The following is a 27,095-nucleotide window of genomic DNA, read 5'->3' on the forward strand; positions in this document are numbered from 1 at the left end:
AGTTGGTTAGAGAAGGCCAGCGTGGCTGGCTTGGAGCATGAGACAAACGGAGAGAGGTTGGCGAACCAGGCCACCCGGTCTGGTAGCCATGGTGGGGACTCTGTGGGCGCTCTCTCTCTCTGAGTGCCTGGAAGCTTTGGGGGTTTTGACTGAAGGAGAGCTGTGATCTGCGATAAGCGTTTGCATTGTGGGGATGGGGGGCATGGATTGAAAGCAGGCAACTTAGTCAAGAGGCTCTTGAGACTGTAGTTAGCCTAAATAGGGTGGTGCCTGGGTCCACAAGGCAAGGACTTGCCCAAGGCCCCACTGCCATCAGAAGTGAAAGCACACCACAACCCTAGTTCGTCCATGAACCCAGCCACCCCGTGTCATGAATTGTCTGAGGTTCTTGAGATGAAAGCCAGAAAGACTTTTGGTGAAGCAAGGTAAGGGCTTAGGAAAGGGGATAAGAGAAACAACTGGAGCCAGCCCCCTGGAGTCACGGGAGGCCAGTCTAGATTCGGATTCACACGGGGCATGCAAAGAAAACAAAGCTCTCTTCTCCCTGCCCATTCCTATCAGTCCATCTCTGGTGGGACAGAGAAGGAGCCCACAGGAAATTCCACTGACCTGACAACTCTAAATACAAAATTGTCCCAAGCCTCAGGCAGCCCCATCTCTTCTCCTCCATCAATTCCAACAGCCCACTCATTGTTCTTTTTCTATTTAGAAAAAAGGCATTTCTTCCCAGAGGGGTAACCAACAAATGTCTGCCTTTCTTCCTGGGATGCTGACCACATTTGTACAAAATGTACCATTTTCTGTGCTCTGGTATGCACAAGCAGTCATTTAACACATATTTTCTAAGTACCTATTAAATGCCCGTTGAAGTGACCCTGAATCACAGACAAAAAGGGAGTGGTGTGAGTCTGTCACAGGTGGGCACAGGTAACCAGGGTCTTGGTGATCGTGAACGATGAACTGAACTGAACACACAGCGAGTTTATAGCAGGAAGAGAGAGCAGATTTATTATGCGATAGTACACTCCACAGAACACAGGAGCAGGCCAACTCCAAGTAGAGATCGACCCTCAGTGGATGGAGGGATTCTATTCTTATAGGGCAGATATTTCCTGGCCAGTTTTGACAGGCTTCTATTGTGCACATACAAGGAGTTATATTATTTTAAGCTACTGCACATGCGATCTCCCATGATTCTCCTTGATTGCCCATGGGGGCAGGGGGTGGCACAATGCTAATTTGTTATAATGCTCTTATAATGAAGCAGGAGTCGTGTTGCATCTTCTGTCCCAGTGCATTCATGAGTCACCATGACTCAGCACTTTTCCAGAAAGAGGGACAACACGTCTCAGAACAGGGTCTCTGTCCTGTATCGATGTTCTTTGTCCTAGTCTTGGGGCGCCTCCAGAGTTTCCTCACTTCTGACTATCTCCTGCCTCAAGTCCAAGGTTGAACTCCACCAACCAGGCCTCCCAAGCTGGGTGAGAAAATCAGGAAAAGCAGAGGGACCAGAACCTCTGTCTGAATTCAGAGTTACAATTCCACCAGGAACTCACCGCCCCGTGTGGCCGTGGGCAAGCCCCCATGCCTGCCGGCCTCAGCTTCCTCTCTCTAAAATAAGACCATCTCTCAGGTTCCTCAGAACTCTCACTTTCTATCATTCTCTAAGACTCGGCAGGAAAACACACACAGTGAAGCAGCAAGCACAAAACAGAGTGTCTGATGAAGCATCCTCAGTACCAGTGAGGCTCAGGGACATAGCAGGTACTCAATAAACACTAGCAGAAATAATGAGTATGTGCTGTACAGGAAAGGCTAACAGAAGAGTGAGTCCAACAAGCGAAATGCCATTTTTCACCTATCAGAATGGTGAAAATGAGAAAGGAAAATGCTACTGGGACCCGGGGAATCTGATGCTCTGACGCTTTGCTGGCTAAAGGGAATGTAGTCTGAAATAGCCTCCGTAATAGAAAACTGGACAATGTGTCTCAAAAACCTCAAGACATGGCCACCTTCTGACACAGCAATGAACCCTTCTAAGTGATGTAACTTAAAGAAACAATTGGACGAAAAAGCAAAGAGAAGTATACAGATGTTAATCAAGTGTTGTTGGTAATAAGGAAAAGGGATGAGTAGAACAAGACTATTACTGTCCACATCAGGTGAAAAGTTATATAGAACTTAAGAATGACGGGGTGGCTCTGTGTTAATCGGCATGGAAGGGTGGTGTGTGTGTATGAGCGAGAAGAAAGTGGCGAGGGTAGAGGGGGAAGGGGAGGCTGGTCTGTAGAGGAGAGTACAAACAGATTAGCAGTTATCTCTGGATGGTAGTGTTAGATAAGATGAGGGTTTCAAGGTCTGGGCAGTTCTAAAGGTTATTTCTTGCTAAATGTTAAAACACAGCACAGTGTTTTGCAAGCTCAGCAACAAACAGGGTGAGCAGACAGGAACCAAACTGGATGAAGGGAGCCAACTGCAAAGGAGAGGTCAGTGTGCAATTGACCAGACAGTGTAACAAGCAATGGCCAGGGGGAGGCAAAGCCTTGGTTGTGAATCCTCTGTCTCCTTCATTTATGCAAGTAAATAAAACCACCTTGCAACAGCCACGTCTCATTTTCTAATAGAGCAAACTCCTGAGGTTCAGTGACAATACAGTTATGGGTGTTTTTATTATTTGTATCTTATTTTCATAGTGCTCATGGATTATTTTTGCAATGTATAGAATCTACTTCCAAAAAACCTCATGACAAACCAACTTATCTCCATCCTCCACTTTCTGCTCTGCCTTTGCTGTGGGAAATGTTTTCCCCAACATGCTAGAGAAGTCAGGGCATTTCCAACAAGCGTTCTCAAACATCCTCAGCCTGCTCTGGCTTGAACGGGGTTGGGCAGGCAAGTGGGAGACACGGCTTTTCAGGGATCCTGATCCTGGAGCAGGACAACCCTCCGAAGGCCACGTAGAGAAGAGCGCAGCTGCTTTCTTACTCTCAGCTCTTCCCTGGTCATCCAGCATTTTCAAGCACAGAGCTCGTTCTCTCCACTAGCAGGGTGTTTGTGACACTTCATCAGCACTATCCTAAAGGGCCACCTCCCGCAACATGTCCTCACATAAAAGGTGCACCAAACCCAGGCAGGACAGCCAAGGTGCCTGTGTTCCTGGGGCAGACCATGTGCTGGAGTTCTCGCCTGAATGAGCCACATCCTAGAGCTGAGCAAGGCTATCTGACCTGAGGGCAGGACCCAGGATTCTAGAGCATTAGGACTATGGGGAACATACACACACATCTACATTCATTTCACACAGGGTGAACCTGAGGTGTGGGAAGGAAGAAAGGCTTGTTCAGTGTCACCCAGGGAAATAGTGGCTAAGCCGGGTCCAAGATGCCAGACTCGGTACCGATTAAACTCCCCACTGTCCGAGCTGCCTCTCCGATGCAGACCCCCTCACCTTAGCATTAGTAGACTCTTCTTAATTCCACCCCCAACCATTCTGAGCCCCTGGCCTGGTCTGTCTGCCTCCTCTCCATGCACATGGCCCAGCCTCCTGTACCAGGTACGGCTACGCAGCCAGGTCTCTGGATCCTCCTGTTTAATCCACCTCCATGCCCTTGCTCAGCCCACTGGCAGTACCCACTGCTCATCCCTCTAATATTAAATCCCATACCTTGCCCACTTTTACAGATGGAGAAACTGAAGCTCACAACATGAAGTGATTCACCTAACACTGCCCTGCTAATTGGCATCAGATCAGATCTCTGCCTCCCTCCTAGTCTGTTACCTTTTTTCTGGGAACTGTGTGTCCTGGAAGTTTGGACTAAGGGCCTAGAGAGTAGGCATTGCCCTTGCTTTCTCCAAAATGGGTGACCCTGAAGCCCCAGCTCCCCAGAGGTCTCCTCCTTCCTGCCTTTGGGGACCCCTGAAGTTCAAAGATGGCAGAGGAGGATTCAGGAAAATGGCTCATGCAGGCTCCCCCAGACCGGTGTGCAGAGCCCGGAATCAGTGTGCATGAAGGAGCCAACGGGCCGTGATTTAAATCTTGATGTGGTCGCGTACTAACAGTGTCACCTTGATAGATGTCACCAGCCTCCCCGTGGCTAGTTAGCTACCCAGAGAGGATGGTGATAATATCCACATGCTCCAGTTTTTATGGCTGTAAAACAAATTGCCCCAAGTGTAGTGTTTTAAAACAACATTTTGCTCATGAAACAATGGCTTGCGCAGGGCTTGGGAGGGACAGCTCACCTCTGCTCCACTCACCATTAACTGAAGAAATTCAAAGACTGGGAGTTGGAATCATCCTTGGGCTTGTAAAGGGTTATTTGATCTCTCACAGAGAGCTGTCGATTCTGGCTGAGACTCCAGCTGGGGCTGTAGGCCAGAGCATCTACCTGAGAGTCCCTGTGCTGCCTCACAGCATGGTGGCTGCATTCCAAGGGCAAGCATCCTGAGAGAGAGACAGGGAGGCAGAAAAACAGACAGAAATAGAGACAGAGATGGAGAAAGACAGGGGGAAAAAACACACAGAGAGGCAGAGATCCAAGAAAAAGCCATTATCTCCTCCTGGGGCTTAGCCTCGGGAGTCACACTGAGTCCCTCCACCACCCGCTCGACTCCGCAAGGCCTTCTCGGACACCCCAGGTTCAGGAGGAAGAGAAACAGACTCTGCCTCTTGCAGGGCTGAAGGGGTGTGAGAGCAAGGGTACCGCTGTGCCCTGTTTGGAAAATACAAATTGTGCCATGTCACTGAATTGCTCAGGAAGCCTCAACAAAACAAGAGCTGAGCTAGGCTGGTGCCTGGCCTGTGGTCCCTACCCAGTAAGCAGTGGCTGTTCTGTGGTTGCTGCCTGTAACAATGCCCGGGATTCTGAAAGCTACTGGTTAGGAACCAAGGCCCATGCCCAGGAGATCAAGCTGGAATTTGTCCCCTACACCGCAAGCCAAAAAGTTCAAGGTCCACTTCACAGTCACTCCTATTTGAGTGGAGCAGGGGCCCATGACAAGAGCTCTGGAAGCCCACGTCAGTGAGTTTTGCACGTGCCCCTCCCCACACACCCATCACACCCTAACGTTATTGCCCAGTGTCCCAGATTAGGGGCCCCGGATGTCAGTCCTAAAGAATCCACACAGTCCTAAACAGGACGCAAAGTACTGAGCAAATGAAAGCTTGGAAATGAGAACAGAAACCTCGGCGAGCTGCAGGGCCAGTAGAAACACAGCACAGCTCTAGAAAGGGCCAGATGCCTTTCAGGTCAGCAAAACCAGTCCTGGCAGTCCCTGCCACCCTGGCCCACCCAGCCCCGGGACAGAACTGTGCCTGGGGGGAGGGGCCTAGCCTCTCTTAACCAGTCTCCCCCTACCCGCGCCAGTGAGGATCATGCCACTGAAATTTTATCTGAAAAGAGCCACAAGTATCATTGCTTCCAGAAATATTTATATTTTTTCCCTGAGGTGCATTTCTCTCCAATGGTACAAAATCAGGCAAGCAACAAAGGAGACAAGTAAGGGCCCCTCTGAGCCCTCCAAGCCAGCATCTGCCCATCACAGCAGTTGTGAATGTCCAGCACAGCACGCACAGGCTGCCAGGAATCGAAACAAAGAGGACAAGAGAACCACAAGTACATGAAGTGTTGGGTCCTAAAAGGAGTCCAAATACCATACCTTATATTCCCTTGTTTCTCAAAGAATAAAAGTGAGGTCCAGAATGGGATCAGGATTGGTTCTTATTCTGCTGGTTCCTTGCAGGGCCATGACCCCTATGGTTGAAGCTCTGGCCCTGACCCAGCTTGATGGCTCTGGTCATCAAGCTCTGATGGCTCTGGTCAGGCCCCTCTGGGTCCTTGACCTGTGCCATCTGCTCTGGACAAGCGAATTCAGACTGTCTGAAACTGGGCAGGATAGAGGGGTAGGCAAGAGGGGTGCTGAGATCAGGGTTCAGCCTCAGGGACAAGTCCAGCTACCTGATTTGCAGGGCCCAGTGCAAAGTAAGAATGCAGAACCCCCAAACGTTATTAACTTCAAGAGTGTGGCAGAAGAGTGTTAAATGAGGCGTGGGGTCCTCGGAGCATGGCGCCCTGTGCTAATGTGCCGGTTGCGCACCCAGGAAGCCAGCCTGCCCGGGAGCTTCCTTCACACCATCTGCTACAGCACAGGAACTATCTGCTTTACCTCCTAAGGATCTCCTGGAGCTGTCTCCCCACCCCTATCCCCATGCCACTGCTCCGCTCCAAGCTGCCCCACACGAAGTCCCCGAAGAGCTGCACCCCTGCTGTCCCCTCCCACCTGCTCTCCAGATGGCCTCCAGTTATCCTTTAAAATGATACCTGTTGTGATGTCATCCCCTGTTGGAAACAGTGCGCTGTCCTCCCCCCGCCCTGGGGGTGAAGACCCACTGCTCTAACACGGCCCACGGCACCCGAGTGGTCCAGCGCCTGTCGCCCAGGCCACCCTCGTCTTGTACCGCCTTCTTTCTGGTACTCTGCACTTCACCACGGCACCCGCAGCCCTGGCCGAGTTCACCACATCCTCCTCCCTCCATCAGGACCTCTTGTGCCACAGACCTGTCCTTCTCAGCACCTTCCACGACCGTGATTTCACCTGTGTTGGTGTGGGCTCTGACTGATGCCTGCCCCCCAGGGCAGAAGCCAGGTCTGGCTGCATTCGGCGCTGTTTCCCTGTGTCCGGCACACTGTGCGCGCACAAGTCACACACTAACGTGTACACAGAAATCCGGGGACTGACAGTGTGCCAGGCTGGTCATAAGGGGAAAAGGCAAGTCTCCTCAAGCGGAACAAGGTGACGAGGATCCCTTCCTTGACCGGATGTGAGGCTTACATGCGTCAGCATGAAAAGCACCTGGCACAAGAGGTGTTCAGTACGTGTTTAATCAAAGGTTTGTGGAGGGCACTGCAAGGCTGGGGCAGGAGGCACCAAGGGAGCCCGCCTCTCTTTCACATTCCGGGTATCTGGGATCCAAGCAAGATGCTCTTAGATTCACTTATTTCTAATGATGGGTTAGAGATTTCATGCATTTTCTCTCCCTGAGGGACACACCTCTAAAGGGGGACTTCTGGTACTAACTTGGGTTGCGAAATACCCCTCTGCCAGGCATAGTATGGTTGCAGGGGAGGGGATGGTTCAAATCCAGCAGGGGCTAGTTTCAAACCAAGGTCACATTCTTCTACACCAGCTTGCCTTTGGGGAGAATGTTGCACCTAAATTAACCAATTTTAGCCTAAATTACATTTAGCCTAAACTCTTAATTCTAATGTAACTTTCAGGATTTAGAGAAGCAAGGTAGATAGATACCCAGCGTACCCTGCCCTGTCCCAGCTTTGTCCAGCTTTCTTACTCCTGAAATCTTGATTTCAATGAAATCTCAATGATTTCACTGAGTCTCAATGAAAAGAATGCTAAGTGGCCTGGTCAACTCAAGCAGAAAGAGAGCCATCACTCCGTGACGGCTCCCCATCAGGGTCCCTGATGGACCGCCCACCAGGGGCAGAAGTAGCCTGAGAGTTGCTGGTCTTCTCATCTGGCCTTACCTTTGGTTTGTCCTCCCAGGTGGGGTTTGCAGCACTCAGGGTCCTGTCTGGCCTGATAGCAGCGGGACATTATGAGGTCCCCACTGGCAGATGCTCAGGGTATCCAGACAGGGGGTGCCGCCCCTGGCATTCAAATGAGGCTTTAGGCAGGGGCAATCACATCTGGAAGCAAAGCCTGGTTCCTCTGAGTCTACATAATTCAGAATCCACAGGGAGCCAAGTATCCTTTATAAAGAAGGCCAAACCAGAACAACCTCCAGTATTTATCCTGCTTTGTTCCTCCTCAAAGCACATTCCATGGTGTATTAGCTAGTTAGAGCTTCAAAAACAACCCAGTGAGGTCCACAGGCAGGAATCATTTTCCCCATTCCTTCAAAAACACAGAGGTGTTTAATAAAGTACAACCCTGGCTACAAAAATCTACAGCCTAGTGAGAACTTGCAGAGATATGCAAGAACACTTCTTTGCAACACGTGTTAACACAACACAAATCCCACTACACCACAGACGCTGTTTCAGAGCCTTCAGATTCAGCTGTGAGTAAGGTGGACAAAGTCATTGCCCTCGTGGAGCTTACACTGCAGTGGGAGACAGATCATATACAAATACACACTTAAACATTAATATAATAGCAGGAGGCGATAAGTACCCTGAAGAAAAAAAATCAAGGTAAAGAGGCAGAAGGAGACTTGGGCTGCTATTTAAAATAAGGCGTTAACATTGACCAAGGACTTGACTGCACAAAGATCAAACTACGGAAAGATCTGGGAGAAGAACATTACAGGCAGAGGTAACTGCAAATGCAAAGGCGCAGAGGGAGCAGCAGCCTGGGGCAGGATGAAGACACTGCAGCCAGAGTAGAGTGAACCGAGGGGAAAGGGGTCGGAAATGAGATCACGAAGGTCAACAAGGGCCTTGTCTTGTAGGGACTTCACAGGCCCTACAAGAGTTTGGGTTTTATTCTAAATGTAATGGAAAGCCATTGAACAGGGTAATGACACAATCCAATGGATAACTTAAACAACAGAAATTTATTTTCTCACAGTTCTGGTGTTGGCAGAGTTAGTTTTATTTCTATTTCCAGTTTTATTGAGATATAATTAAAATATAGCATTGTATAAGTTTAAGGTTTACAGCAATATGATGTGACTTACATACTTGTATACTATGACCTTATCACAATAATTTGGTTAATGCCCATCATCTCGACAGTTGATGGAAGGGAGGAAGGGAGGGAGGGAGGGAGGAAGAAAATGGTTTTTTTCCTTGTGATGAGAACTTTCAGAATTTACTCTTTCCCATACGCCATATAGTAGTGTTAACCATAGTCATCATGCTGTACATTCCATGCCCAGTATTTATTTATCTTATAACCAGAAGTTTGTACCTTTTGACAACTTTCATCTCATCCCTCAACCTCCTACCCCCTGCTCCTGGTAACAACTCTGGTCTCTTTCTTTATGAGTTTTAGTTACTTTGTTTGTTTGTTTCAGATTCTACCTGTAAGTGAGATCATATAGTATTGTGTCTTTTTTTTTACTTATTTCACTTAGCATAATACATTCAAGGTCCAATTTGGTTGCAAATGACAAGATTTCCTTCCTTTATATGGCTGAATAGCATTCCCTTATATACACATGCACCGAATGTTCTTTATCCATTCCTCTGCTGATAGAGCCAACAGATGTTTTTAAAAGATTCCTATGCTAAGTGGACAAATGCTCACAGGGTAGTATTTAGGTTAGCTATTGCTACATAACAAACAGCCACAGAAACCTCAATATCATATAATAGCACAGCTATTCTCAAATGTCTTAACCTCAGAACACTTTTCTACTCTTAAAAATTACTGAGGACCCCATAGAGCTTTTGTTTATGTCAGTTATATTTATCAATACTGTATTAAAATGTTTAACTGTGAGTGATTTTAACAAGTTACTAATTCCTTTTAAAATAACAATAAGGCTATAATCCTAGCAGTGGAATTGCTGGATCAAAAGGCAGGTCAATTTTTATTTTTCTGAGAAAATTCCATACTGTTTTCCATAATGGTTGTACCAGTCTGCAATCCCACCAACAGTGAACTAAGGACCCCTTTTCCCCACAACCTCTCCAACATTTGTTGTTTGTTGCTCTGTTTATGCTAGCCATTCTGACTGGTGTAAAGTGGTATCTCATTGTGGTTTTGATTTGCATCTCTCTGATAGCTAGCGATATTGAGCATTTCTTCATGTGTCTCTGGATCTTCTGTATGTCCTCCTTGGAGAAGTGTCTGTTCAAATCCTTTTCCCATTTTTTAATTGGGTTGGTTGTCTTCTCAGAGTGGAGTCAATTTCAAAGAACCTATGCACCACAATGTTCATAGCAGCACAATTTACAACAGCCAAATGTTGGAAGCAACCTAAATGCCCATCAGTAAATGAATGGATCCAAAAACTATGGTACAGTTACACAATGGAATTCTATGCAGCAGAGAGAAAGAAGGAGCTCCTACCCTTTGCAACAGCATGGATAGAACTGGAAAGCACTATGCTGAGTGAAATAAGCCAGACGATGAAAGACAAATACCATATGATCTCACCTTTAACAAGAAGCTAAACAACAAAACAGACAAGCAAGCAAAATAAAAACAAAGACACTGAAATAGAGAACAAGGGGACAGCGAGCAGAGGGGAGAGGGGAGGGAATTTAAGGGGAAAAAATGGGAGGGATTTAGAGAAACAAGTATGAAGGACACATGGACAAAAACTAAGGGGGGTGGAAATGGGAAGGAGGTGGGGTGCATGGGGCGTTCTTGCACTAAGAAAAACTAAGGTGGGCTGGGATGGGAGACATAAACAGAAAACTGTACTTGAAAAATAACTAAATAAAAATTAAAAATAAAATAAAATAACAATAAGGCAATTCCATGTTAACACACATAATTTTTTCCTTTTTAAGTTACAGTTGATGCATAATATTATGTTAATTTCAGGTGTATAACAGCATGATCAGACATTTATATAACTTATGAAGAGATCACCTTGATAAATGTAGTACCCATATGGTGCCATACATAGTTAGCACATTACTGACTTTATTCCCTGTGCCATACTTTACATCCCTATGACTGTTCTGTAACTATCAATTTGTACATCTTAATACCTTTATCTTTTTCACCCACCTCCCCAACTCCTCTCCCATCTGGCAATCATCAAAATGTTCTCTGTATCTATATCCGTTTCTGTTGTCTGTTTATTGTGATTTTTTAGATTCCACATACAAGTGAAATCACCTGGCATATGTCTTTCTCTGACTTATTTAGCATAATACCCTCTAGGTCCACCCATGTTGTTGCAGATTATGAGATTTCATTCTTTTTATGGCTGAATCATGTTCCATTGTAGATACAAGCCACTTCTTCTTCGTCCATTCATCTATTGATGGACCCTTGGGCTGCATCCATATCTTAGCTTTGTAAATAATGCTGCAATAAACATATGGATGCATATGTCCTTTTGATTTCGTGTTTTGGGTTTCTTTGGATAAACACCCAGAAATGGGGTTGTTGGGTCTTTCTTTGTCTCTTGTTATAGCTTTGTGTTCAAGTTTATTTTGTCTGGTACAAGCATTTTGCTACCCCCAGCTTTTTTGTTTTGCTTTGTTTTCATTTTCATGAAATATCTTTTTCTATCTCTTTACTTTTCAGTCTGTGTGTGTCTTTCAATCTGAACTGAGTCAGATTGTCTAAAAAGCTCTTAATCTGTCTTCTAATTCTAAATGACAGTTTTGCTGGGTCAGTACTCTTGGCTGTAGGTCCTTTGCTTTCATCATTTTGAGTATTTCATGCCAATCCCATCTGGGCTGCAAAGTTTCTGTTGAGAAATCCACTGACAATCCTATGGAAGCCCCCTTGTAGGCGACGGCTTTTCTCTTGCTGCTTTTAAGATTCTCTTTGTCTTTAACCTTTGGCATTTTAATTATGAAGTGTCTTGGTGTGGGCCTCTTTGGGCTCACCTTGTTTGGGACTCTCTTTGCTTCCTGGACTTGTATGTCTATTTGCTTCTTCAGATTAGAGAAGTTTTCTGTCATTATTTTTTCAAATAGGTTTTCAATTTCTCGCTCTCCCTCATCTCCTTCTAGCATCTCCATGAAGCAAATGTTGGTATTGCTTAAAGTTGTCCCAGAGGCTCCTTACACAATCCTCATTTTTATGGATTCCTTTTTCTTTTTGCTGTGCTGATTGGGTACTTTTTTTTCTTATATTCCAAATTACTGTTTTGATTCTTGCCTTTATCTATTTTACTGTTGATTCCCTGTAAATTATTCTTCAGTTCAGTTAGTATATTCTTCATCTGACTGGTTCTTTTTTTATAGTTTTCATGTCGTTGTTTATGCTGTTGAAATTCTCACTAAATTCATTGAGCATCCTTATAACTGGTATTTTGAACTGTGTATCTAGTAGATCGCTTGTCTCCATTTTGTTTAGTTCTTTTACTGGAGTTTTATTCTGTTCTTCCACTTGGGCCATGTTTCTTTGTCTCCTCGTATTGGCTGCCTCCCTGTGTTTGTTTCATTTGTCAGGTAGAATGTTACATGTTCCAGGTTTGGTAGAGTGACCTTATGTAGTAGGTGTTCCGTAGGGTTCAGTGGCACAGCCTCCAAAATCACCCAAGCTGGGCACTCCAGGCGTGCCCCTGTGTTGGCCATGTGCACTGTCCCGTTGTAGTTGAGCCTTGGTAGATATTTGCACATCACTGGTAGGAACTGACCCCCAGGCTACTCAGCCATGAAGACAGGCTTTGACTATAGTGGAGGAGCTGCTGTGCAGAGGCCAACCCCATGGAGCAGGATTTGCTTCAGTAGGGCTTTGGTGACTGCTGAGTCTGCTCCTTGAGTGTGACACTTGTGTAGGTGGTTAGGCTGTAATCCACTGTGATCTGAAGCTGACCACCAGATGCACCGGCTCTGGGGCCTCCAGGGCCATGCAAGGCCAGCCCCACCTGTGCCCTGCCTGGGGCCACCAGGCATGAGTTACATGTGATCTGCAGATGGCTACTACTTATGCTGCAGATGGCTACTACTTAGAGGTGCACAGAAGAAGCCAAGTTGTAAACCATGGCTGGCTACTACTAGTGCCAGGCCTGGGTCCACTTAGCAAAAGGTTATAAGTGACTTTTTTTTGAGAGATTTAGGAAAGTCTGAAGCATGGCCCAAGAAAGGCCATTTGTATAGAAAAGCCACCAGAATTGGCTTGAGTGGGTCCACAAATTGAGCAGGGTGGAGTCTCAAGGAATCACCAGGACAGAGTGAACAGTGTTGGGCAAGTTGATGGAAACTTAGATATGGCACTTCCTGCCAGCTCTCTGGGGAGAGAACTCAGCAATGGAACAATGACGTCTGCCAGCACTTCTGTCTGCCCCTCCAGCCCTCGCACTGAAACCAGACAATTCAGTTCCTCCTCTCGTGTCCCTGGCGCCTCTCGAGCTATTGCCCCAGTGCTGGAGCTCAGAGAAAATGAATCCAAGCAGGTCTGTGTGCAGGTCCTTTAACAGGAACTCCGAAAACTCTAGGAACACTCCGTCTTGGCCACAATCTGGTTTTTACAGCCAGAAGTGATGGACTTCTTATCCTGGCACTGGGATGCTTGGTTGGGGGCTGTGATGTGGGGCTGGGACCCCTCACTCCTTAGGGGGAAGCTCCATAGCCAAGATGTCCTTCCTGGTTTTTAACCACGTAGATGTGGGAACAGCCTGTTCTGCATCTCCAGCCCCCCTACGATATTGAAAGTGGCTTCTTCTTTGTGTCCTTCATTATAGGACTTCTGTTCAACTAGATTCCAGGCATTCTGAATTATGATGGCTCTGTAATGTAACTGTAATTTTGATGTGGTTCTGGGAGGTTCTGAGTATCACATTTACCTATGCTATCTTGACCAGAACTCCCAAACTTTTAAAAAATTATACCACTGCACCCCACAAATTTTGTTGTGCTGTACCATCATTTTAATTAATTTCTAATTATTTTCTATTTGACTTGGTAATTTCCCCTTTGATTCACTGGTTATTTGAGAATGTCATTTAATACTTTTCCCATAGTTGTGAATTTTTCAAATTTCCTTTTTACTGGCTTCTAACCTCATGCTATTGTGGCCAGAGAACATATTTTCACCCTTTTAAATTTTTTAAGACTTATTTTATAGCCTACCATAGTCTATTCTGGAGAATGATCCAGAATGTACACTTCAGATGAATTTGCACTCTGCTGTTGTTAGGAAAAACAGTCTACATATATCTCTTAGGTCTAGTTTGTTTCTAATGTAGTTCAGGTCTTCTGCTTCCTTGTTGATCTTATGCCAAGTAACTTATCCGTTATCCATTATTTAAAAATAGGAGATTGAAGTCACCAACTATTATTGTTGAGTTGTCTGTTTCTCCCTTCGGTTCTGCCAGTTTTTGCTTCCTGTATTGTGGGGCTCCGCTATTCAGTACACATATGTTTATAGTTGGTTATTCTCCTGATGGATCTACTCTTTCACCATTGTAGAATATCCCTCTTTCTCTAGTAATTTTTTTGTTTTAAAATCTATTTATCTGATATTGGTATCAGTATAGCCACCCCAGCTTTCTTATGGTTGATGTTTGCATGATATATTTTTCATATCATTTTACTTTCAACATATTTAATCCTTGAATCTAAAACATGAGGGGGATCCCCCAAAAAACAGAATTACCTTCTGGAGGGTGGGCCCCTGGTAGTACAGGCTTTCTCCACCAGGCGAGTGTTCCAGGAACCCACATGCATCAGTGCACCAGCTGACATTGTTGTGAGAGGCTGCGTTCCGCTTCAGTGGATTTTTTTGAATCTTCTTTCAATGTGTTTGTGCATTTCATGGTGGGTGATTTATGGGCACACCTGCCCACACTGTGTTAAGTGTTCAGCAGTTTTTGACCAAAAATAGCATGACGTCTCTGCCCTACCCTCCCTATTTACCTGATCTCACCCCAAGAGACTTTTTTTTATTTCCCAAGATGAAAAAAGTCCTCAAAGGGAAACACTTTGCCAATGCGTAAAAAGTGAAACAAAAAACAGCAGAAGTACTAAAAGGCATGAAAACTGACAAGTTTAAAAACTGTTTTAAGCAGAGGGAAAAAACATTTCAATAGGTGTATCAAATGGAGAGTACTTTGAAGGTGACTGAAGTTTAAACATGTAAGAACACATACACAATTTTTAATAAATAAATTTGGGGGGATTGGTCCCCCCTCATATGTCTCCTGTAATCAGTATATAGTTGGTTGTTTTTTTATATAGTCTGCCGTGGCTTTTTAAAAATCAGTGCATATGTCAACATTGAAAAAATAAATATGTCTTGCTCTATAAAAATAAATTTAACTCACAGAGCCCCTGAAAGGGATCTATAGTCTACTCTTTTGAGAACTGCTACAAAAATCAGTTATCGTATGTTGCTTATTATTTAGCTTTTGCATTGTGAATTATCTGGAAATAGACTGGTCTCGGCTGAAACTGGCTCGATCCTTTTCCTGGGACCAGCAGAGGAGTGTAGACATGTCCTTCTCTCGGTCACAGCAGAAGTTCAAGAGGTCGAGTGGAGGCAGGTCATTTAAGGATCTACCTTACTACACTGGTCAGAGTAAGTCACATGACCAAACCCAAAGTCAAGGGGCAAAAAATATATTCTACTCCTTTAATAAGAACTTCAAAGTCCAGGCAAAAGGCAAGAATACAGGGAATGGTAAAGAACGGGGGCCAATGTGCGATCTATACACAGGTCTAGAGTGAAGGCAGTGACCAGCTAAGAGCTACTGCAGCAACTAGAGAGAGGAGGGAGCCTTAGTCTGGGAAACCCTGGAGAGAGAGGTCCAAAGCAACTGGGTCCAGGCATGCATTTGGGCAAGTCAGTTCTTCCCTCCAAACCTTTATTTCCTCAACTATAAAATGGTGTTATTGTGACAATTCAATGAGATAATGTACATAAAGTTTAACTCTAGTAAGCATTTGACCTATGAAGGCTACTAGTGTTATCCCTAAAGTGGGGATGATTTAAAACACTCAAGACTTCTAGTCGGGATCAAAGCACCAGGAGCAGAGGTTGGCACATAAAATATACTCCAATTGTTCATCACTTACACTGTGTCAGCTTTCTAAATGATTCAAGATTTACAGTAAAAGGCCCTGGCTGGTGTGGCTCAGTGGACTGAGCACTAGCCTGTGAACCAAACAGTTACTGGTTCAATTCCCAGTCAGGACACATGCCTGGGTTGCAGGCCAGGTCCCCATAGGGGGCGCTTGAGAGGCAAATACATACTGATGTTTCTCTCTCTTTCTCCCTCCTATACCCTCTCTAAAAATAAATAAATAAAATCTTACAGTAAAAGATTCATTTATATTAACACTATTAAAAGTAGGGTAAAAGATTAAGATCAAGAGACTTGTCTCTTTGACTTAGTCCTTGAAATGACAAAGCCACTTACAGAAAAGAATTTTAATCACTTTGTTCGATTACAGAAAGTGTTTTGTTTTCTCTAATGGAGCTAAACACACTTCCCAGAGATCATTCTTATTGTGCTACTGTTTGGCTGGGTTGGAGGGGGAAGGTTGGAGGAGGTACCACTACATTAATATAACTCAGATACTGTTGCATGGAGATTTCCTTTGTTTGATTTTTTTCATCAGTGTTCACTCTGCAGGAAGAGATATTAATCCAGCCAGATGATCTAAGAAAAGCTCATAACCTCTCTCTACTTCAGTTTCATCTGTAAAATGGGGATGATAATAACACAACTACTTCCTCTGAGGACGAACTGAGTTCCTAAAATGCACTTAGAGGAAGGACCGGCATGGTCAGTGCTATGCAAGTCTTTCATATTATTGCTATCATTATTTAACAAAAACTCAGATGCTATTGCCCAGAAACGTAGGCTACAACTTGACAAAGTCAGTGTGAAACAATCTTTTTTGCTTAGAAAAATCAAGATCTAAATGTCTTCAGGAAACCAATGCTCAGTTCTAACCTCTAGAACAAGATACAGAATCTATAATTCCTCTCTGCTTGCTCCTCCCTGGTTTGAAAACCACGGGTGATCAAGGAGAAAGCCAGGTCTTGCAACTTGCTAAAACGCAAGCTGAGCATGTTCCTGCCTTCCCCAGTTCCTTCAGCTTGGCCACGTGTACAGTGCTCCTAGAGCTGACACTTAATAAAGAATAGATACAGAGTTAGATCAGCAACACTCAAGCAAGGGTTAGCCTTAAGCATCACATTTCAAAGTTCTTTCTTTGAAAGTTCAGGAAATCGTGGCTCAGAGAAGGTGAGTAACTTGCCCAAGGTCACCCTGTTAGTGGTAGTACATTCTGCTTGACCCCAACACCGGTGGACTCAACTACGATGCCTGTCTGTTCTCTGCAACAGAGCTCCCTCATTCAGGCTCCACATCTTCACTGCCCTCCACCTACACTCAGGACAGACTTCACAGACCCTTCTCTTACCAAGACATTCTGCCTTGTCCCTCAGAAAGCACAGACTAGAGAGGAGTCCATGACTCCACCTGATGTCTGCCCAGCCCAGGGGCTGGTGCGACAGTCCTCTCTTTTGTCCTAAATACCATACTTTCATTAATGTAGCTGGAGAACAACCTGGCTTCCTTGCAGGTGCCCATGATGGTGATGCACAGGCTGCTCACTAAAAACTGACATCCTCTAGCCCAATGCAGATGCATTTGCTAAGCAATGCCCCCCTCAACTCCATCTCACATTTAGAGCACTGGCAGCAAGCTCCCTGGCTCACCCTCAGGGCTCAGAGCACCGTGGCACTGGGCTGTGTCGACTTCTGAGAGGAATTGGGTGTGGCGACCCAAGAAGAGGACCCCGAGGTAACCCATTCTGCAGCACCTACCAGGCAGGACCACTGCCAAATTCAAGACCATTGGGCACGCTCCTGGGGGGATAAAAACCAGTCTTGGCACCCTGTGTCTGCTTCCTTGACACCCTCCCTACCTTTTCCAGGGACCCTTGAACAATCTACGCCCCCCCCCCCATCCTCATCTGAGTCTAGCCACTGCAGAGACTGAGGTGGCTGGAAACTGCTCTTCAGTGAGGCAGAAAGGCTGGTTGGCAAATGATATGGAGAGTATGGCTGTTTGGGAAAGAAGGGAAGGAGGGAGGGAAATAGTCAATTCTAAGAGCGCAGCATGACACCAGCCACGAGGCGAGAACTCGGAAAGTGTTATCGGTAATAAACTCCTCGTTCTGTTTGAAGCCTGGGTTGGTTCCTTGCCCAGAGACCAACCTTTAGCAACTCCCACCGAACACTGCCTCTTCTCAGCCTTCCCCACCATGCCTCACCCCCATGGAATGCTTAACTCAGGAACGACCTTCCTCCTTCTCTACCTCCACAACGACCAAGATTTCCTGTCTCAGAAATGGTCTGATCAGCTTGTTCACAAGGAGATGCTGCCAACTTAGCATCTCTGTATGATTTTAAGTGGGCAGGACCCACGGGCCCAGAAACTGCTGACTCCACAGAAAGGAGCACTCAGAGCAGATTTAGGGTCACTGGCTATGGACCAGTGTGGACATTGGAACCTCTGCAAAGGCTGCCCCACGGGAGAATCCCCAGCAACGCTAGAGGACTCCGGGGCCACGGAGTCCTCCAGGAAAACCCTCTCTGGGTCAGAGCCCTGAGGAGCGTGATCCACATAGCGCAGTCCTGGGGAGGAAACCCCTCCCACAACAGAGCCGCCTGCACCCTGGGCCTTCCCCACAGAGCAGCCTCTTCCTTGGCCCCACTGGCCTGTCTCTCTGCATCTGCTCTAAGCCCTGAGATGAGGCCCAGGCTGGGCAGAAGTTCTTCCCGGGGTACCCTGTGTGATTACACCTACCAAGAAGCAGCAGCAGCAGCTGTGCACCACGGTGTGGGCTGGGACGGCCTCCCCACAGTCTCGGCTTAGCCACCTCACCAGCTGTGGGACTCTGGATGGTCCACCCGTCTCTCTCGGTGGCTTCTTCCCAAGTCACAGTTGCCTCCCTTCCAGGACTGTTGGGAGGAGCTGGGGAGATAACTGATGGGTAACTGCCCAGCACGGCCTGGCTTACAGTGAATGCTCGCAAAAGGGCCTAGAGACATCCAGCCCTGGAACACACTCTGACAGAGATCATCTTCTTGCTTTCCTTGCTCTGAGCCCCTGTTTCTGAGGCCTCCTTTTTGGAGTCAGCCATCCCTCCAGTTCTAACGAGGATGTGTGAACTCTAAGGCTAGGGGACAAGAAATAGGGATAAGTGACCATAGCCAAAGCCACAGTACCTGACCCCAGGGGCAAAGGAGGGCATGATGCACTGGGTCTGCTGGGCATCGCTCCTGAAAGTGACAGGTGAATACCGGCACAAGGGACAGAGGCCAGACAGCAAATTTGCTTGAGGAAACTCGCTAGACACAGATGGACTCTGAATCACCAGGCACTGGTGACTCAAAGTCTCGAGACATTAGCTAATTGCTAAAGTGATTACGGGCGACCAGGGGTTGGGATCTCCCCTGCCAGGCTGGCATGGGCGCTCAGGACGTCTTCCCTGTGCCTTGGCTCCGTGGACGGCCACTGCATCCCAAAGGCAAGGGGAGCAGTAGGTTACTGAATTCTGAAGCAGCTTTAGCTTTAAAATACAACTCACTTGAAAATCAGGTGACCCAAAAGACAGCCCTAAACATGATAAAGTTACAACTGAAAAGACCCAGAAAGATACTTGAACAATGGATGAAGCTTACGAGAGCTTACATTTGCTTCCTGCCAAAGCAGTTATGTTTATAATGTCACTAAATAACACAGCAGGTAGAAACATCCAAATGCCTTGCCGATCAAAGTGTGTTCTGTTGACCAGCTACATCAGCATCACCTGGGAACTGTTAGCAATGCGCAATTTCAGGCCTCACCCCAGGACTCCCAGAATTATGGAATCAGAATCTGTATGTAACAAGACCCTTGGGTGAACTGAAGCTTAAGAAGCACTGACCTACTATGCATAATCATTTGCCTGTGATTAAATACTCGAGTTATTTCTAATCAACATTCGTCTCTCAAACACTGGTTAAAGGCCTATGATGCTTCAGGCTGTCCAGCCCCAAGGATGCAGCTGTAAATGAGAGAGACAAAATTCTGCTGTTACCAAATTGACATTCTCCTGAGGGGAATCGGACAATAAACAAAGTCCATGACTAAGATAGTTCCAGGCTGCAGTAAAGGCTAAGAGAAAATAAACAGGGTGATGATGTTACAGAATGATGAGGGTGGCCAGAGAAAGCCTCTCTGAAGAAATGGCACCTGAGCTGGGGCTTGAACAGTAGAAAGAATCCAGCCACACCAAGTGCAGCAGGAAAGGCGGAGGGAAGAGCAAGTGCAAAGCGCCCGAGGCAGGCAGGCACACAACAGGTCTGACGAACAGAAAGGGATCATGTGGCCACAGCCTGGTGCTCAAGAGAAAAGTGGGAGGCAGCGAAATGGAAAGTGAGGGCCTATAGGACGAGGCAAGTGTGGGTTTCACTCTAAGTACAACAGTCACTCATGAGGGATAATTAAGTGAGTGTCAGGATTTTCTAACTGGCTTAAAAAGCATCCTTTTTGTTGCTCATGATTCTGTGTGTGGGGAATGCACGCAGGTCTCAGTGGGGCAGCTCATTTCTGCTCTGCAGAGTGTCAGGTGGGGAGGCTGGACAAGTGGAAGATGTATGATGGGCAGCTGGAGTTTCAGAGTCTGCTGTCAGGGGGCCTCTATGTCCGCCCAGCTGACCTTCCATCATCCCGTGCTCTCGCCCAAGCTGCTTTACATTCCAGCCAGCTTCCAAGAGCCACTTACATTGCTAACAGATCTCTCTGGTTGCTGAGTGGAAAGAGGATGGTACAGAGGGCAAGGCTGGGAGGAGGGGACTCAGGGAAGAGGCTGTGGGCCAGCAATGTTGACGAGCTGGTGGTGACTTGGCCTAGATGGGTGGAGGGCATGGCAGGAACAAGGACGCTGGAGACAGCTTTGAAGTCAAATCAGAATGACTTGCCGGTAGATTAAATGTGCTGCAGAAAGTGAGGGGAGCATCAGAGATGATTTCCAAGTCTCTGGCCTGAACAACCACATGGATGAGAGCGCCCAATGCCTCTTCCTGAGAGGAGGAAGAAGAGCAGGTTTGATTCAAGGTGGGAGGGTCAAAAAACAGAGCTCTGCTTTTGACATGTCTACTGCAAGAGGGCTGTTAAACACCGGTGCGGAGGTTTCGTGCAGCCAGTCAGGTGCACAGTTTGAAACCAGGGAGAGGTTGGACCTGAGTGGAGAGCTGACACTAAAAGCACAGGGGAAAGGTGGGTAGAGAAAAGGGGAGCCTGCAGAAGTAGCCATCGAGGTGGGAAGAAAACCAGGACAAAGTGACAGCCTGACGGTGTGGGAGGAACGTGTTTTCCAGGAGGACGGAGGGAGTCTTCAGTGCAGGGTCTTGCTAGGGCTCCTTTCCGACGTGCAGACTCTGCAGCACACTCGGATATTCGTGGGGTGCTCCAACAGAGAGAGGTGATGGCAGGAGTGAAGGCCTTGAGACAGAATGTGGGCGGACCCAGAACTCAGGTGAGGGCTGACCTCAGAGGACACGCCTTCCAGAAGGGCAGGTGCAGGTGGACCGGGATAGGAGGGAGGATATGGGACAGTATCTGTCTGCTCATCTCCATTTCCTCAGTGAAGGCCAGGGGTGGAGAGAGATGTGTTTGGGAGGTCTGAGGTAAGAGCAACAGTTAGAAAGTCACATGGGAAAGCCCCGTGTAAGGGGAAACTCAAATTTATCAGCTTAGAGATGTTCCCCTTCTTCTACCTTCCCATAATAAATTCCAACGAGTAGGCTTACTGAGTTGTGCCATATCAACCTCTCATGCGTTCCTTATAACAACTTTGGGAAAGGCTAAGCAGGAACAACGGTGCAAGGCCACAGAGGCAGATGATTTGCCAGAGGCCACAGACGACATTTGAGACAGACAGGAGGACTGCACCCCGGGCAGGCTGAGTCTCTGCATAACTGCCCACTCTGTGCTCGCCCCTCCGAGCTCTCATGTCCCGTGTTGGTGCAGAGCCTCAAGCCTTCCAGGTCTCCTTGGGACTGGCACCAGATCTGTGTCCCCAGCACCCCACCTCCATCTCACCCCACTAAGCTACCTCTCTCAGCAATCTTGCCCACCCCTGTACCCTTTCTGGCATGGTCAGTTTAACACAATAGCTGCACTTCTCCCCTCTGATCACCATCTTTCCTTCTAGTCACCGTCAACCAAGTGGGGTGGCAGCTTAGAATCATGACTAAAGACGTCGGGATTTAGAGTCAGGTCTGCTTGTGGTCTTGAGAAAGTTACTAAAGTTACTAATTCTCTTTGATCTCCATTCCCTCATCTTTAAACAGTAGCAGCAGTTACTAGTGCAGAGGCATCTTATGGAGATGAAACAAAGTGATGCGTATGAAGTCCTTAACAAAGGCCTGACCCCTGGAGAATATTCAGTAACTCTTCAATTAATAGTAGATTATAGAGGAAAGTCAATTCACATTGAGACAGTTATTTGAGACTTAATTTTTGAGATCTCAGGACCCACAGAAAAATAATATCTGGTGCATTCATATTTTTATATCAACATATAAAGATAGCCAGCCTCATTGTTGGCACTTAATAAATCACTACACGTGTGGGTAGTCAGTGGTTCAGAATCACCTACTGGGCTTGTTAAAAATAAAGGATGTTCCAGTCCCACTGCAGACCCAGCAAATCAGACACTCAGGTATGGCCTTAGCATCTAAATGCACATTCACACATCTGTGCAATGGGCACACATGCAAGTTCACAGGGATTCTGGGGCTCAGCTGGACTGTGAAAACCATTTCAACGACAAAATAAAGATGATAATGCATTCATAAAGTCACAATTAAGAAATTCTATCATATTTTGTAATGAAGAAAGCAAAAATGACTAAATACAAGAAATAGGGATGTCCTGACACTTAAGTCACAAATAAATGAAGTGATTGAAAAGCAAGCCCAGTTCTGGTCAAGATGGAGGCATAGGTTAACACAACTCACCTCTTCACACAACTGCAGCAAAAATTACAAGACTACAAAGCAGATTTCACTCAGAATAGTCAGGAAATAAGTTGATCCACATAGAAGTATGACAACCAAGGAATTAAAGAAGAACAACCATCCAGATGGGTAGAAAGGGTAGAGATGCAGACACGACACAGGCGGTCGCACAACCACACATGATGGATAACAGTTGGGAGGGACACCTCGGGAGTGAGGGATCCCAGGCCCCCACCGGACCACCCAACCCAGGGTTCCAGTGCCAGGAAGATGAGCCTCCCGACTTCTGACTGTGACAACCAGCGGGAGTTGCGGTGGTGGAAGAAACTGCAGGATTCTCAGGAATCTCCTCTTAAAAGACCCACAACAGACTTAGGACTCATCTAGAGTCACTCCCTCTGGGCTTCAGCACCGAGGCAGCAGGGCACCAGTGGCATACGGGGAGGAAATGGAGTGTCTGGCATCAGGGTGAGTGCCAGGGAATAGTTTCCTGCTGGACGAAGCTCCAGAGATCAGGCAGCAGCATTGTCCCCTCTCTGAGCCCTCCCACACACATAGCCACAGTGCGGTGACACCACATCAGAGACTCCATCAACCTGGTTCACCTGGCTTGCCCAGCCCTGGCAATTACCTAAGCTCCACTCATACAACCTTTCTAAAAAAAAAGGCCACACTACTAAAACAGGGAGTTGAAGCAGCTCTACCTAACACATAGAAAAAAAAAACACAGGGAGGCTGTCAAAATGAGGAAACAAAGCCATGTGGCCCAAATGAAAGAACAGAACAAAACTCCAGAAAAAGAATCAAATGAAATGAAGATAAGCAATCTATCAGATGCAGAGTTCAAAACACTGGTCATCAGGATACTCAAGGAACTCATTGGGCACTTCATTAGCATTAAAAATACCCAGGCAGAAGTGAAGGTTACACTAAGTAAAATAAAGAAAAATCCATAGGGAACCAACAGTGGAGGGATGAAGCCAAGAATCAAATCAATGATTTGGAACATAAGGAACAAAAAAAACCATTCAATCAGAACAGCAAGAAGAAAAAAGAATCCCGGAGACTTCCGCCAAGATGGAGGTATAGGTGGATGTGCCGTGCCTTCTCACACAACCAAGTTTAGGGACAACTAAATATTAGCATCAGAAAACACAACCAGAACACGGAAAATTGAACTTTTCAGAAGTCCATTAACAACAAATTCTTCAACCCGACAGGTAAGGGGCGAAACCGGCGTCTCGTGAGGGGTTGCACAGAAGGACTGGGTCAGACCCGAGCGCGGAATCCAGACGCGCGAAACCAGACGCACGGGTTCCAAACACAGGATTGGACCTAGTGAGCGACCGAGCAACCCACCGGGTGAGCGACTGCAGAGGAGACAGTGGGGAGGCAGTGCTGCGTGTTGACTGCGGTTGCCTATCTGCGCATGAGCGGACAGGCGAGGGAGTGGGTGGTTGGACCGGGCCCCGGCGTCCCGGTGGCAAGCGGCAGTAGAGGGCGCCGCCATTTCCCCGCTCTGACCACGCCCCCACATACAGCGTCACAACCCAGCGACCTGGGAGTCCAAGGCGCCGCTTCTCACATTTAAAGGGCCAGAACAGACCAAAAATGTCGCAGGAAGACCTCAAAGCCCCACAGATAAATCTAAGCGACGAAGAAATAGCAAAACTCTCAGACGCACAGTTTAAAACACTGGTCATCAGGATCCTCACAGATCTGGTTGATTATACCGACAAATTAGACAAATATATGAAGGCGAAACTAATTGAAATGAATGGAATTGCACAGAAAACCCATAGCGATGAAAAGGAAACTGGGACTCAAATCAATGGAGTGGACCAGAAGAAAGCAAATAATGGCCAAACAGAAAAGAGTCAAGGAGCAAGAATTCAAAGAAATGAGGAGAGTCTTAGGAACCTCCAGGACATCTTTAAACGCTCCAATATCCGAATTATAGGGGTACCAGAAGGGGGAAAGTCACAGCCACCAGTGGAAAAATTATTTGAACAAATAATAAAAGAAAATTTCTCCAATCTGGCAAAGGAAATAGACTTCCAAGAAATCCAAGAAGCTCAGAGAGTACCAAAAAATTGGACTCAAGAAGAAACACACCAAGGCATATCATAATTACATTAGCCAAAATTAAAATGAAGGAGAGAATCCTAGAAGCAGCAAGAGCTAAGGGGACAATCACCTACAAAGGAGTCCCCATCAGACTGTCAGCAGATTTCTCAAAAGAGACCTTACAGGCAAGAAGCGGCTGGAAAGAAGTATTCCAAGTCATGAAATCTAAAGACCTACAACCAAGATTGCTCTATCCAGCAAAACTTTCATTTAGAATGGAAGGACAGATAAGGTGCTTCTCAGATAAGATCAAATTCAAGGAGTTCATCATCACCAAGCCCTTATTATATGAAATGTTAAAGGGACTTATCGAAGAAAAAGAAGTTAAAGAAACATGAACAGTGAAAGAACAACAAGCTCACAGTTATTAACAACCACACCTAAAACGAAAGCAAACTAAAAGAACAGCTAGATCAGGAGTGGAAACATAGAAATGAAGATCTCAAGGAGGGTTAGCAACAGGGGAGTGGGAGGAGGAGATGGGGGGAGAAGGTACAGAAAATAAGTAGCATAGACAGTAGATAGAAAACAGATGGGGGGGGCAAGAATAGCATGGGAAATATAGAACCTAAAGGACTTGAGACACATGGACATAAACTAAAGGGGGGTAATGGTGGGGATGGGGGGGCAGGGTGGAGGGGAATGAAGGGGGGGAATAGAACAACTGTAACAGCATAATCAATTTAAAAAAATAAATTTAAAAAAAAGATTTTTTTCATTGCAAAAAAAAAAAAAGAAAAAAGAATCCCAAAAAACAAGGATAAGCTAAGGAGCCTCTGGGACAACTTCAAACACACTAACATTAGAATCTTAGGAGTGTCAAGAGAAAAGAAAGAGCAAGAAATTGAAATTTTATTTGAAAATATAATGAAAGAAAACTTCCCCAATCTGGCAAAGGAAATAGACATGCAAGTCCAGGAAGCACAGAACGTTCCAAACAATATGGACACAGAGAGGACCACACCAAGACACATCATAATTTAAATGCCAAATGTTAAAGATAAAGAAAGAATCTTAAAAGCAGCAAGAGAAAAATAGAGAATTACCTACAAATGTGTTCCCATAAGACTGTCAGCTGACTTCTCAAAAAAAAATTTTGCAGGCTAAAAAGGACTGGCAAGAAGTATTCAAAATCAAGTGATGAAAAGCAAAGACCTACAAGCTAGATTACCCTATCCAGCCAACCTATCATTTAGAATAGGAGGGCAGATAAAGTGCTTCCCAGACAAGGAAAAGCTAAAGGAGTTCATCATCACCAACCCATTATTATATGAATATTAAAGGAACTTATTTAAGAAAAATAAGATCAAAATTATGAACATTAAAATGGCAATAAATTCACAACTATCAACAACTGAATCTAAAAAAACAAACTAAGCAAACAAGCATAGAAACAGAATCACAGATATGGAGATCATTTGGAGGGTTATCAATTGGGAGGGGGATGAGGGAGAGTGGGGGAAAGGTGCGGGGATTAAAAAGTACAAATTGGTAGGTACAGAACAGACAGGGGGAGGTTAAGAACAGTGTAGGAGATGGAGTAGCCAAAGAACTCATATGTATGACCCTCAGACAAGAACTAAGGGAGGGGGTGTTGACAGAGGTAAAGGAGGCTACCAGGTAGAGGGTGGCAAAGGGGAAACATTTGAGACAACTGTAATAGCATAATCAATTATATGCATGTGCATGTGGATGTGTACATATATATCCCAGTTCAGGCCAGGTGGTATAGTTAGTTAGAGCATTGTCCATACAACCAAAGGTTGCAGGTTTGATTCCCAGTCATGGTGCATATCGGAAGTAGCCAATCAATGTTTGTCTCACATCAATGTTTCTCTCCCCAACCCCCATCTTCCTCTTTCTCTAAAATCAATAAATATATCCTTGGGTGAGTATTATAAAAGCAAAAAGCCATTAAAACACAGGTAAAAGAGGTATCATCAAATGTCAAAGTTTGTAATGGGGCTGGTATAATGTGGAATATTCACTTGAAAAACAAATTTACACTGTTTTCATAGCCTTCAAGATACATAAATGACGTTTGCTTCAGCAATCTTATTCCTGTGTATTTATGGCAAGGCAATAATTTAAAATAGAAAAAGGATGAGAAAAAGTATTCATTGCAATATTATCTAAAATAGCATAAAAGTAGAAGCAACCCAAAAATCTAAAAACAAGGAAGTAGTTATACAGATTATGGTACACTAAGTTGATATAATATTATGGAGCCATAATAGTTATTACAAAGTATATATAACATAGGAAACAGATACTTTATGTGTCAAGCTAAAAAAAATCATACTTCAAATGAGACTTGCATTAAACACAACCATACGTAAGTTCATGGG

At 45.7% G+C, this 27,095-nt stretch overlaps 1 protein-coding gene across 1 annotated transcript in view; it reads right to left on the reverse strand.

The window, feature by feature from the left end:
- OXTR (oxytocin receptor) overlaps positions 1–6,709 on the reverse strand; it is a 37,139-nt gene extending 30,430 nt beyond the window's left edge. The window contains exon 1 of the mRNA XM_037134779.2: positions 6,558–6,709. The gene's annotated coding sequence lies outside the window, so the exon portion shown is untranslated. The remainder of the gene's footprint in view (positions 1–6,557) is intronic.
- Between the last annotated feature and the right edge of the window lie 20,386 nt (positions 6,710–27,095).

The sequence above is a fragment of the Artibeus jamaicensis genome, unplaced genomic scaffold (genome assembly GCF_021234435.1).
Source record: "Artibeus jamaicensis isolate MK-2021 breed Jamaican fruit bat unplaced genomic scaffold, CSHL_Jam_final contig_519, whole genome shotgun sequence".
In the NCBI taxonomy this organism is placed as follows: Eukaryota; Metazoa; Chordata; class Mammalia; order Chiroptera; family Phyllostomidae; genus Artibeus; species Artibeus jamaicensis.